General features: G+C 38.0%; 1 protein-coding gene and 1 non-coding gene across 2 annotated transcripts in view; one reads left to right on the top strand and one right to left on the bottom strand.

Annotated features, from left to right (window-relative positions):
- The window catches only part of TMEM196 (transmembrane protein 196), a 261,077-nt gene that overhangs the window by 158,146 nt on the left and 89,852 nt on the right, over positions 1-13,079 (bottom strand). The window lies entirely within an intron of this gene.
- Positions 1,220-1,291, top strand: TRNAL-GAG (transfer RNA leucine (anticodon GAG)). The gene has a single exon. It is a non-coding gene; the product is annotated as a tRNA-Leu (tRNA).

Below are 13,079 nucleotides of genomic sequence, written 5' to 3'. Positions count from 1 at the left end.
TCACAAGCACTGAAATTGAAACTGTGTTCAAAAGTCTTCCAACAGGGACTTCCCTGGTGGTCCAGTAGTTAAGATAAAGGTAAGGACACTGCACCTTGCAATGCAGGGGACACAGGTTCGATCCGTGGTCAGGTAACCGAGATCGCATATGCTTCAGAGCAACTAAGCCCGCATACGGCAACTACTGAGCTTGTGCATCAGAACTGGAGACTCCGTGCTCTGCAATGAAGGCTCTCAAAATGTACATGCCACAACAGATCCAATGCAGCCAAATAAATAAATATTTAAAAAAAGAAATCCTCCAACAAACAAAAGACCAGGGCCAGATAGCTTCACAGGCAAATTCTAGCAAATGCTTAGAGAAGAGTTAATACCTGTCCTGCTCAAACTCTTCCAAAAAATTGCAGAAGCAGGAACACTCCAAAACTCTTTCTATAAGGCCACCATCACCCTGATACCAAAACCAGATAGATATCACACACACAAAAAAGAAAACTGCAGGTCAATATCACTGGTGAATATAGATGTAAAAATCCTCAAAATTCTACCAAACCGAATCCTGCATTGGGCTTCCCTGGTGGCTCAGCAGTACAGAATCTGCCTGCCAATGCAGGGGATGCAGGTTTGTTCAATTCCTGTGTTGGGAAGATCCCCTGTAGAAGGAAAAGGCAACCCACTCCAGTATTCTTGCCTGGAAAATCCCATGGACCGAAGAGTCTGGAGGACTATAGTCCATGGGGTTGCAAGAGTTGGACATGACTTAGCAACTAAACCATCACAGTTGATGTAGAATGCAGTGATCCACAATTTTAAAAGAGCATATTCATTCATAGTTGATACACATGATTGGCTATAGTCCCTGTGTTGTACAATATATCCTTGTAGCTTATTTTATACATAAAATTCTGTACCTCTGAAGCCCCTATACCTAAATTGCCCCCTCCTTCTCTCTCCCCACTGGTAACCACTAGTTTGTTCTCCGCGTCTATGATTCTGCTTCTTTTTTCTTATGTTCACTAGTTTGTTGTATTTTTTAGATTCCACATAAAAGTGTATCACACAGTATTTGTCTTTGACTCATTGCACTTAGCATAATCCCTTCCAAGTCCATCCATGTTGCTACAAATGGCAAAATGTTATTCTTTTTTGTGGTTTAGTATTTCATCGTGTGTGTGTAGATATTATTACTATACATATACACATATACATATAGATAACTTCCCTGGTGGCTCAGATGGTAAAGTGTCTGCCTGAGATGCAGGAGACCTGGGTTCAATCCCTGGGTTGGGAAGATCCCCTGGAGAAGGAAATGGCAACCTACTCCAGTACTCTTGCCTGGAAAATCCCATGGACCAAGGAGCCTGGTAGGCTACAGCCCATGGGGTCGCAAAGAGTCAGACATGACTAAGCGAGTTCACTTTCATTTTCATACATATATATAGATATGATATACATGTGTGTGCATATATATATATATATGTATGTATGTATGTCACATCTGCTTTATCCATTTATCTGTTCATGGACACTTAGGTTGCTTCAATACCTTTGCAATAGTAAATAATGCTGCTATGAATACTGGGGTGTGTGTATCTTTTCAAATTAGTGTTTCTCTTTTTTCAGAAATAAACCCAGAATTGGAACTGCTGAGTCATATGTTAGGTCTATTTTTAGTTTTTTGAGAAACTGTTTTCCACAATAGCTGTATCGATTTACATTCCCACCAACAGTATACAAAGATTCCGTTTTCTCCACATCAGTGTCAACATTTTTGTTTGTGTCGTTTTAATGACAGATATTCTGATGAGTCAGAGGTAGTATCACTGTGATGTCGATTTGCATTTCCCTGATGGTTAGTGGCATTGAGCATCTTTTCCCACGCCTCTTGGCCCCACACATTTCCACTGAATGGAAAAATGTCCCTTCAGTCCTTCTGCTCATTTTTTAATTAATACTTAACATACACAAAAAGCTCATACAACTCAATATCAAAAAACAAACAACTTAATCAAGTTAATCAAGTTGTTTGTTTTTTGATATTGAGTTGTATGAGCTTTTTGTGTATGTTGAGTATTATCCATTTTATCATTTGCAAATATTTTATCCCATTCAGTAATTAGTCTTTTCATTTTGTTAATGGTTTCTTTTGCTGTGCAAAACTTTCAAGTTTAACTAGGGACAGATACTTGTTAATAACTGACTCTGTATGTATTCTAAAATTATTTGTATATGTGTACTTTCAACTAAAATTATTAAGGAATTATTGAGTACCTATTGCAATTCAGGGAACTCTGTTAAGTGCTGTCTGGGATGTAAAGGTGAATAAGCTAGTTTTGACATTAAGGAGCAAACATCTATTTAAGAGTTTTATACAATAAAATACATGATTGAAGAATCCTAATACAATATTTTATTAATAAAATAAGACCCCCCCCAAAATGTTGAGATACTACCAAATAGGGAAAGATTACAAAGATTTTAAACAAAATGGCAATGGGTAAAACCCCACTCCCACCAAAAGAGAATTAGTGAGAATGTATGTGTTTGCTGATTTCCCTTCCAAACTCTATGCCCCAGATATCCTCATACCATTATAAATATTGGCAAAACAATGTACAAACAAAAATAAAAATTTTATTCCTGGCCTCTTTACTCCATCCATCTCCTTGCCTTGTTCAAACCTAGCTCTTCCTCTACCCTAAGGCCCTATCAGAGCCAACTTATTTCCTACGAAGCCCAGATGCTGTATTGTCTTCTGCCTCCCACCCTTTTGTTAGCACTTCCAGCTCAATAATCTTTCTCCCTCATGCAAAGCCCCTCCTCTTTGAGAGACTGATCCCCTAAACAATACCTCTGTCTCTAGTCTTTCCTACCATTACCATTTATGGACTTCCCATGCTCTCTACTCCCTGCGGACTTTGATATCTGCCTCATGTTCTACCTCTCCATTCTTCCGTAGGTGGTTTTGGGCAATTTCAGTGTCCAAGCACTTGACCTACCTGAAATCTTAGCCTCAAAGCTTCTTAACCTCCTGGATTACAAATATTTTTACCTGTATGGAATTTTATCCACTCTCATAACATCAACATCTTCAACCTTGATATCATTATGAACTGAGTAATTTCCAATGTTTTATACCTTCAGTTCAGTTCAGTCACTCAGTCATGTCCGACTCTGCAACCCCCATGAATTGCAGCACACCAGGCCTCCCTGTCCATCACCAACTCCTGGAGTTCACTCAGACTCACGTCCATCGAGTCAGTGATGCCATCCAGCCATCTCATCCTCTGTCATCCCCTTCTCCTCCTGCCCACAATCCCTCCCAGCATCAGAGTCTTTTCCAGTGAGTCAACTCTTTGCATGAGGTGGCCAAAGTACTGGAGTTTCAGCTTCAGCATCATTCCCTCCAAAGAAATCCCAGGGCTGATCTCCTTCAGAATGGACTGGTTGGATCTCCTTGCAGTCCAAGGGACTCTCAAGAGTCTTCTCCAACACCACAGTTCAAAGGCATCAATTCACCGGTGCTCAGCTTTCTTCACAGTCCAACTCTCACATCCATACATGACCACAGGAAAAATCATAGCCTTGACTAGATGGACCTTTGTTGGCAAAGCAATGTCTCTGCTTTTGAATATGCTATCTAGGTTGGTCATAACTTTTATACCTTAGGGGCTAATATTTACTACCTGTCTTACAGCTTTTCAACATTAACTATGCCTTCAATTTCTTCTTCCTTCTTTCATTTGTTACTGTTACTCACTTCCATTTCAAAGTTAGTGTCTATGGGGTATGGGTACACTTCAATCATAAGTAATATTTTCAATCTTCCATTCGCAAACAATGTCAGTTGGGCACTCGGGGCAAATAGTAGATCAACAGACAGACATACAGGAAGGCAGATAAATAGATTCTTTTATTGTCTGTAACATGTATGAAACATATGTAACTTCAATTTAGTTATCAGTTCCTTTCTGCTTTCATTAATCGGGTGATCTTATTTTTCTTTCCCCAAATTTGAAATGCTTATGTTTGACCTTACTTAACTTCTTTTCAAGGAGAAGGCAATGGCACCCCACTCCAGTACTCTTGCCTGGAAAATCCCATGGACGGAGGAGCTTGGTAGGTTGCAGTCCATGAGGTCACTAAGAGTTGGACATGCCTGAGCGACTTCACTTTCACTTTTCACTTTCATGCATTGGAGAAGGAAATGGCTACCCATTCCAGTGTTCTTGCCTGGAGAATCCCAGGGACGGTGGAGCCTGGTGGGCTGCCGTCTATGGGGTTGCACAGAGTCAGACACGACTGAAGCGACTTAGCAGCAGCAGCAGCAACTTCTTTTCAAATTCTCACAAATTCATGCATCTGCCCTCATTCTTGCTTTCTTTTCCTCCTCCTCTGTGAAAAAAACCCCCCTTCCCCACTTCAGCTTAGGTCCTCCTCCCATCCTCTATGCCTTTGCCCTACTGCCTCAGTGTCCTCACGATTGTTATCATCCTCTTTGTTCTCCCATCCTCCCCCATGTTATAAGATGAACATCCCTCATGCTTATACTCCCTTCCAGAGTCTGCTGTCTTATTTCCCTTCTGTTCATGCCAAGATACTAAAGACATCAGAATTCATATTCACTGTTTCACTTTGCTCAGTCCTCTGAAATTGAGCTGCAATCCTACCTCCCCTCACTCATCTACCACCACTGTCCTTCTCTCCCAAGATACCACACCACGTACCTCTCAGTTGTTAATTGCAGTAGACACAGTTGAGTTCTCATTAGCTTTCTCTTCAGCATTGTTTACAATTCACCACATCTGACTACAAGAAATTCCTTCACTGTGTTTCCCTGATACGTCTCTTTTAGGGATTCCCTTCCACCTCTCTGGCTGCCCCTTCTTGGTCTCTGAAGAAAGCACCTTGAGTGGGTTAACCTTCCATGTTTCTGGTGGTTTTTTTGCTCCCTTCTTTTCAATCTACAAAATCTCCCTTGATATTTCATCTACTCCCATCATTTCAATTGCTATCAATACACTCATAGGTCTCAAATTTCTCATTCCAGACTTGACAATAGCAACGAAAATAAAGCAGAATATCATGTTTGTTCTTTTTATCCAGGAAGCTTATAAACTTCCAGTGTAGTAATTATACACAGGAAAAAACCCACAATGTTTTACATGCTGAGGCCAATTAGTCAATGATTAAATTGGCAGGAAACTGTATTTTGACTCTTTGTGTTTGGGTAGGGCTATAGAGAAGTAGCAACACTATGTTTAGAAAAGTACTATTTTAAAAATCAAGATAGCAAGATTTAGAATCAATTTCTCTTATAAAACTACAAAATAATTCCAAAAGTACAGGCTACGGTACCCTGTAAACCACGATCTGTCATTTTGTACTTCTATCTGAAAAAGTCAAACACAAACACCTACATATGAATGGATTTGTGTTAAAATATTTTCATTTTTGGACTGTGCCTTACTTCTGCAAGAGATGAACTGAAACCTATACTCCTTATGCTAGAGGAATATGCTTGAACTCCATTCTGCTTAAGGATCTCTCTCTCAGTAAGCCGCAGCTTATATATGATTCCTCAGCATTTCTATTACTAGGCTGTGCTAAATATGGGCTTTCTCCAATGCCATTATTAACCTGATCTACCTGATCTCTCCTCTACTCTCCCCTTTTCTTCTCTTTCACCTTATTCCTATCATTCATCTGTCCCTCTCTCACACAATCACTGATATGTGCACAGATATTTACATCTGGACAGACAGAATTTCCCCAAGTTTCTATTACTTGGTTTATTAGGTTTGTTCTAACTCATCTTTAAAAAACTTTTTGATATGCATGGGGCATTATCCACATACAGAACATGATAACCTGTAGTGGATATTATCACTTTCCCACCCTCCTTCTTCTGAGAAATGTTTCTGCTAACAAGATGGTTCAAGAGTGTGTGGTCCCATTTTCAGACCCTGCAGCGATGGTCACCATTGATTGATCCAAGTATGGATACCTGTTTGGAGTTAGCCTAGTCAGATTCTTTCCTAAGCATGTTTTAGCTTGGAAACAAAGTGAGTAGTCATTCTCTGTGGAGAATAAATGAATCTGGAGTTGTTGGTGGCTATTTCAACAATGTGAGAAAAATTGAAGAAAACAAAAGCAACCCACAAAGATCAGAAACTAAAGGCTGCAGAGAGAATCCTTCTGGACTCTAGGCCCTGGTACTGACAGACTTTGAGATTAGCTGTAGCCAGCAATTCCTGAAGCTTGGTTGCAAGAAGCAATATATTTTTCTATTTCTATTTAGTTTGAGCTAACTTTCTGCCAACTGCAACCAGAGTCCTGACTAAAAGTATATTCTGTAAGTCTAAAGTTGGATTTGTTCATTTGTTTTTATGTACCTTTTATGTTTCTCATAAGGAGAAATAAGTATTCTATTTAGTTAGCTAAGAGTATTAAAATTGGGACATACAAATTGATTATTTTTATTCTGTGGTAAAGGAGGGAATTGTTCTCCTAGGAAACTCTTGTATCTCCTTGCTTCCTCACTGCTCCCTGCAATCCCCAAATTAAAGTTTGTTCCTTCAGCTCCTGTGTCTATAATGAGGAGCTATTTAGAAGTAAGTGTTTGCCTAGCTGCCCATTTTGGATACTAGAACTTTGGTAGCATTAGTAAATCTGAGACACACTCAACTGGAAAACAATGACAAAAGCAGAAAGCAAAACAAAGTAAGACTATCAATAATAATATCTGAAAGTTTCCACAACTTGGAATTTTGTAAAATAGCAAGAAGATTCATTTATTCCGCTTGTTCCTCTAAGTCCAGTAGATTTAGAACTGCATAGCTTACCATGCTATAAAGATAACACTTACGTACAAGAACAATACAATGGACATTTAGAAGTGCTCTGATGCAAATATTTCATTCTTCTTGTCCACGTATTGGTTAAGAAATTAGCTGGATAGAATAAGGACATATTTATAGATGGCTCAGTCCAAAATTTTCATCTTTTTTGCTCCCTGTCTTAGTGCCCCTTGAGTTCTGACCTGTCCTGGTTGTCAATGGAATGTCTGCGTGTTAAAAACTACAGGGCATCATCATTCTTGGCTGGTCCTATAATTTCACCCCAAATGCAGAGACATTATAAGCCCTCAAAGACCAATGAAACAGAAATTCTTGAAATCTAGGAAGAAGAACTAATATTATCACTCATGCATATGCACTTCTTGGCATAAGAAATTCATATTGTTTTGGGGAAATGGGTTTTACGAAAAGGAGAATGAACCTACTGTTAAAGACTTTGGCCTTTTACGTTAATGGATAAAGGCTCTAAAAAAAATCACAGGAAGTGGGAAGAAAAGGAGAGGGTTCCTCCTTCATTATTGTTCTAGGACAAGAAAAGTAATGTGTCCAGTGGGCCATACTCTTTTTACTTCTGCACTGAATCCATATGATTCTGTTAAACCGAATGTAGAGTTTGCTGACTATTCTAACAAACTTAAAACTGACACTCTTGGACTTAAAATAACCATAAAAAGGAAACAGGGAAAATTTTCAATTATATATAGGGGTCCTATGAGTGTACTGACATACCATTTTAGCAAGGCCATGTCTTCAACTACTGCTGAAAAACCTGCATTTTGCATATCTTTATCTAGTACCCCTGGTCCAAGGCAATGGGACTCTCCAGAAGCTCTGGGTCTTCTGAATCAGCTGATAGATGATTAAGGGTCTGGAGCCATGGCATATTCAAAAGGGAACATACAAAGTTTATCATGGAAACTCTCAGCGGTTCTATATTTTAGTAATTTGGAACTGAGCTCTAGAAAGTGGCCTGGCAAAAGTTTCATAGAGAATTGGGCAACAGTTTGTCCCATTAAGCTACAGTTAAGCAGAAGTGTTATATTTGATGAAACAAACAAAGCGCATATATGCTTAGGTGTCTGCTTTATACATCTGCTTAACAATAGGATTTCCTTAGACACACATATTTTATAGATGTAATATTGGAGATGACCACCGCAGAGCCTTTTTCTGGTTCCTGGCCAATGGCTATTTTACTCAATGTTCTATGTAAGTTACAAGAACAGATTTTTTCATGGTCAACGAACTCTAAAAAAGATGTTATGTAATGTGAATACATAATCTTGGATACTAATATTTTAGTCAAGGCTTATTATCATCTTTAAGGATCTAGTTAATATAATTATTTATACTAATACACCCACCATATTCTCCCTTATAATTTCTTTACTGAAGTTGGCTCTTAAAAAAAAAAAAAAACAACTAGATATTTTTGTGCTATATGAAAATCTTGAATAACCTCATTCTCTTTTTCTAGTTATTAACAAGTCCATAGTTACTGAAAAACTGTCTTTAATTATATATTTTTATAAAAAGCATAAAGGACTACAGTTTTGTGACTTGCAATATTTCAGAAATCAACCTCATGTTTCTTTCTATAATATTATCTTTGAACTAGAGGAAAAAGTAAATACTGTGAAAGCATTTTTTTTTTTTTCACAAATATAAATAAGTGTTTAGCTATCAGGCTCTTTAACACATTATCTCCTCCACTGAGGGTACATTAAGAAAAGCAGTATAGGTTTCTGTGGTGGCTCAGAGGTAAAGACTCCATCTGCCAATGCAGGAGACACCGGTTTGGTCTCTGATCTGGGAAGATCCCACATGTCATGGAGCAACTAAGCCCGTGCACCACAAGTACTAAGACTGTGCTCTAGAGTCTAGGAGCCACAGCTACTGAAGCCTGTGTGTCCCTAGAGCCCATGCTCTGCAACGAGAGAAGCCACCACAATCAGAAGCCCATGCACAGCAGCTAGAGAGCAGTGCCCACTTGCCACTACTGGAGAAAAGCCCAAGCAGCAGTGAAGAGCCAGAACAGTCAAAAAAGAAGATAAAAATTTAAAAGAGAAACGCAGGATATCTGTTTCCCTTTTGCTCATGGCACTGGTCATTTTTGCTAGAATGTTTGGGTTCTGATTTCCTAAAACTTAGCTTCAGTAACTATTCTGGCTTCATAACCCACAATGAAATTAACACCAATACCAGAGTTAGGCACTACAGAGAACACAGCAACAACTATAATTGCTGTTGACAATAATCTTATACGGTGTTTCATGTCTAGGTGAATTTCTAGGAATAATCTCTTGTTTAGTATTCACATTATATAGAACCCAGAAAAAAATCTATGAAGATAGTTCTAAGTGATTTGGGGGTAGTTTATGGAATATATGCATTTAAATAATAATGTCTTTAAATTTCTAGAAGTGAGCCAAACTGCAATTTTGTTATTTTCATTTAAATGCACTGCAAAAGTTGTTTGGGTTGCATGTGTGTGTGATTTTTCTTTTTGCTTTTGCCAAGTATAAACTAGGAACTATAAACAGTCTGACTACCCATAATGTTTTGCCTTTAAAAATGTGTTTTTCCATCATTGAAACCTTTTAGGCAATTAGGAACTGAGTTAACATATGTGACAAAAGCAATTAGGAATTGCTTGACAAACCTGAACTATATATATGTGTATACATATATGTATATATATATATATGTGTGTGTGTGTGTGTATATATATACATAAAACAGGGACTAAAAAACATATATACATATGGCAGACTAAAATAGGGTATAAAAAACACTGGGAGAGTTATCTGGAGAAATCATTCATATATAGCTCATAAAACTTTCAGTTGATAAAAATAAAATAAAACTGCACTGGTTTTATTTGCTATACTATTAATTATTTCTGTGAAATACATACATCATGGCAAAAGCATATGTTGAAAGTTAAGTCACTGCTTCCTCAACCTATGTATGTGGAGATCTTAAAGGGGAAAGTGTAAAACCAAGGGATTCAAATGTCACTTTGTGACAAAGAAGACAAGTACATACAATAAGGAAAGGACAGTCTCTTCAATAAATGGTTCTGGGGAATGGACAGCCACATGCAAAGAAACTAGACCCCTATCTTACAACATATAGAAATTTTACTTCAAAGTGGATTAAAGACTCGAATGTAGGACCTGAAATCTTAAAACTCCTAGAAAAAAATAGGGAAAAAGCTCCTTGACATTGGTCTTGGTAATGATTTTTCTTTGTTTTTTGTTATGACGCCAAAAGCAAAAGCAACTAAAGCAAAAATAAGCTACTTCAGAACAGAAAATGAAAAAGCAACCTATGGAATGGGAGAAAATATTTCCCAATTATATGTCCGATAAGGGATAATATACAAAATGCATAAAGAATTCATACAACTAAATACCAAAAAGTAAAAAATAAAACAAACAAAAACAAAACCAGACTATCTGATTAAATAATGGAAAGAGGAAATGAGTAAGCATTTTTCTGAAGAAGATGAACAAATGATCAACAGGTATATTAAAAAGCATTTAATATCATGAACTGGACATGGAACAACAGACTGGTTCCAAATTGGGAAAAGAGTACGTCAAGGCTGTATATTGACACCCTACTTATTCAACTTATATGCAGAGTACATCATGAGAAATGATGGACTGGATGAAGCATAAGCTAGAATCAAGATTGCCAAGAAAAATATCAATAACCTCATATATGCAGATGACACCATTATTATGCCAAAAAGTGAAGAGCAACTAAAAAGCTTCTTGATAAGAGTGAAAGAAGAGAGTGAAAAAGCTGGCTTAAAACTCAACATTCAAAAAACTAAGATCATGACATCAGTACCTATCACTTCATGGCAAATAGATGTGGAAACAATGGAAACAGTGACAGACTATTTTTTCAGGCTCCAAAATCACTGCAGATGTTAACTGCATCTATGAAATTAAAAGACACTTGCTCCTTGGAAGAAAAGCTATGACCAACCTAGACAGCATATTAAAAAGCAGAGATGTTACCTTGCCAACAAAGGTCCATCTAGTCAAAACTATGGTTTTTCCAGTAGTCATGTATGGATGTGAGAGTTGGACTATAAGGGAGGCTGAGCACCAAAGAATTGATGCTTTTAACTGTGGTGTTGGAGAAGACTCTTGAGAGTCCCTTGGACTGCAAGGAGATCCAACCAGTCCATCCTAAAGGAGATCAGTCCTGAGTATTCACTGGAAGGACTGATTTTGAGCTGAAGCTCAATACTTCGACTACCTGATAGGAAGGGCTGACTCATTGGGAAAGGCCCTGAGAAAGATTGAAGTCAGGAGAAGAAGGGGATGATAGAGGATGAAATGGTTGGATGGCATCACTGATTCAATGGACACAAGCTTGAGCAAGCTCTGGGAGTTGGTGATGGACAAGGAGGCCTGGCACGCTGCAGTCCATGGGGTCACAGAGTCAAACACGACTGAGCGACTGAACTCAAGATGTGGAAACAACCTTAGTGTCTATCAGCAGATAAATGTGCATATGTATGTGTATGTTGTTATTTTTGTTATTCAGTTGTTAAGTCATGTTGAACTGTTTGCGAACCCATGGACTGTAGCTTGCCAGGTTCCTCTGTCCCTGTGATTTCCTAGTCAAGAAAATAGGAGTGGGTTGTCATTTCCTTCTCCGTAGGATCTTCCCAACCTAGGGATCTAACCCGCATGACTTGCATGGCAGGCAGATGTTTACTGCTGAGCCACCAGGGATACCCTATGTAAGCATGTATACACGTATGTATGTTTACACACATATATATATCTCCATATCCATATACATACATACACACACAATTCAGTAGTTACAAAGAAGGAAATTCTGCCCTTTGAAACAACCCAGATGAAACTTGAGGCATTATGCTAAGTGACATAAACCAGACAGAGAAGGACAAATACATGGTATCACTTACACGTTAAATCTAAAAAACAAAACAACAAAGACAATCAAACTCAAACAAACAGAGGAGAAAAGCAATTGCCAGGTGCTGGAGGGTAGGAGAAATAGTAAGAGATTGGTAAAAGTTCAGAGACTTTTATCTGTAAGATGAATAAGGTCTGAGGTTCTAAAAAAATGTTGTCCTTTGTCCTTTCAACTCCTCTAGCCCTGATTTCCCAGGTATTCCAGTCACAGGTAAAAAAATTATTAAACAGAAACCTTAATCAAATAGGATTGGGAAACCAGAAGGGGGAGCTCTCATGCTCTGCGATGTTACCAGAGTCCAACAGGAACAAGAAAGACTCCTTTTCTGGCAACAACTCAGCCAATGAAAAGCCAAGGACTGTTTACTATCCATACCCCACCCCCATTTCCTCTTCCCACTCTGTAACAGACTTCTTCCCTTGCTTATGAAGACTTGTATATGACTTGCTCTAGTTGCAGCCCTAGAGTGCAATTCTTTGCTGACTGCAGAAAAACTTTTTTTTCCTGTAGAAATATCTAGCAGCCTATTTGTTTTTTTCTCAGTGAAGTACAGCTGATCATGAATATCCTGCTTTTACACATGCTATTCCCCTTCCTAGAATGTCATTCCTTACTTAAGAGAGTTACTACTCAATTTTATTTTTTTTTTCCCTACTCTATTTTCTAACATGTAGTTCAAGTATTACCTCCTCCAAAGTAGAGTAATTACTATTTCTGGAGTCCTCCCAGTACTCTGCTCATATTTCTTGTTCTTAAATCATTACACATTTGTGTTCTTACCATGTGAATGAAATATATGCACAAGTATAGACAAAGAATTTGTTCTTAACGTCTTATTATACGGCATCATGCTGGCTCTATGGTTCAGTAGTTTAAAACACATCAGTGTTTCTTATTCATGTCAGTTTCCTCAGTGTCTAACATTGTTTGCACATGGAAATACAAAATAAAAGTTATTTCAACGATATATCCAAGAAGTATATACAAAAACGTAAGGCTTCCTAACAAAAACACCTTAGCAAAATAATACCAGCCACAATATATATAAGAATCATTAGAAATTCAAATATTCAAATGTTTATTTGTAATAGGTAATCAGTTCATACACTGATATATACATATTTTAAAACTCATATTATACTAAGTTGCTTCAGTCATGTCTGACTCTTTGCAACCCCATGGACTATAGCCCACCAGGCTCCTCTGTCCATGGGATTCTCCAGGAAAGAATACTGGAGTGGGTTGCCA

The sequence above is a fragment of the Bos mutus genome, chromosome 4 (genome assembly GCF_027580195.1).
Source record: "Bos mutus isolate GX-2022 chromosome 4, NWIPB_WYAK_1.1, whole genome shotgun sequence".
Lineage (NCBI taxonomy): Eukaryota > Metazoa > Chordata > Mammalia > Artiodactyla > Bovidae > Bos > Bos mutus.
This window is presented reverse-complemented; position numbering and strand designations above follow the sequence as displayed.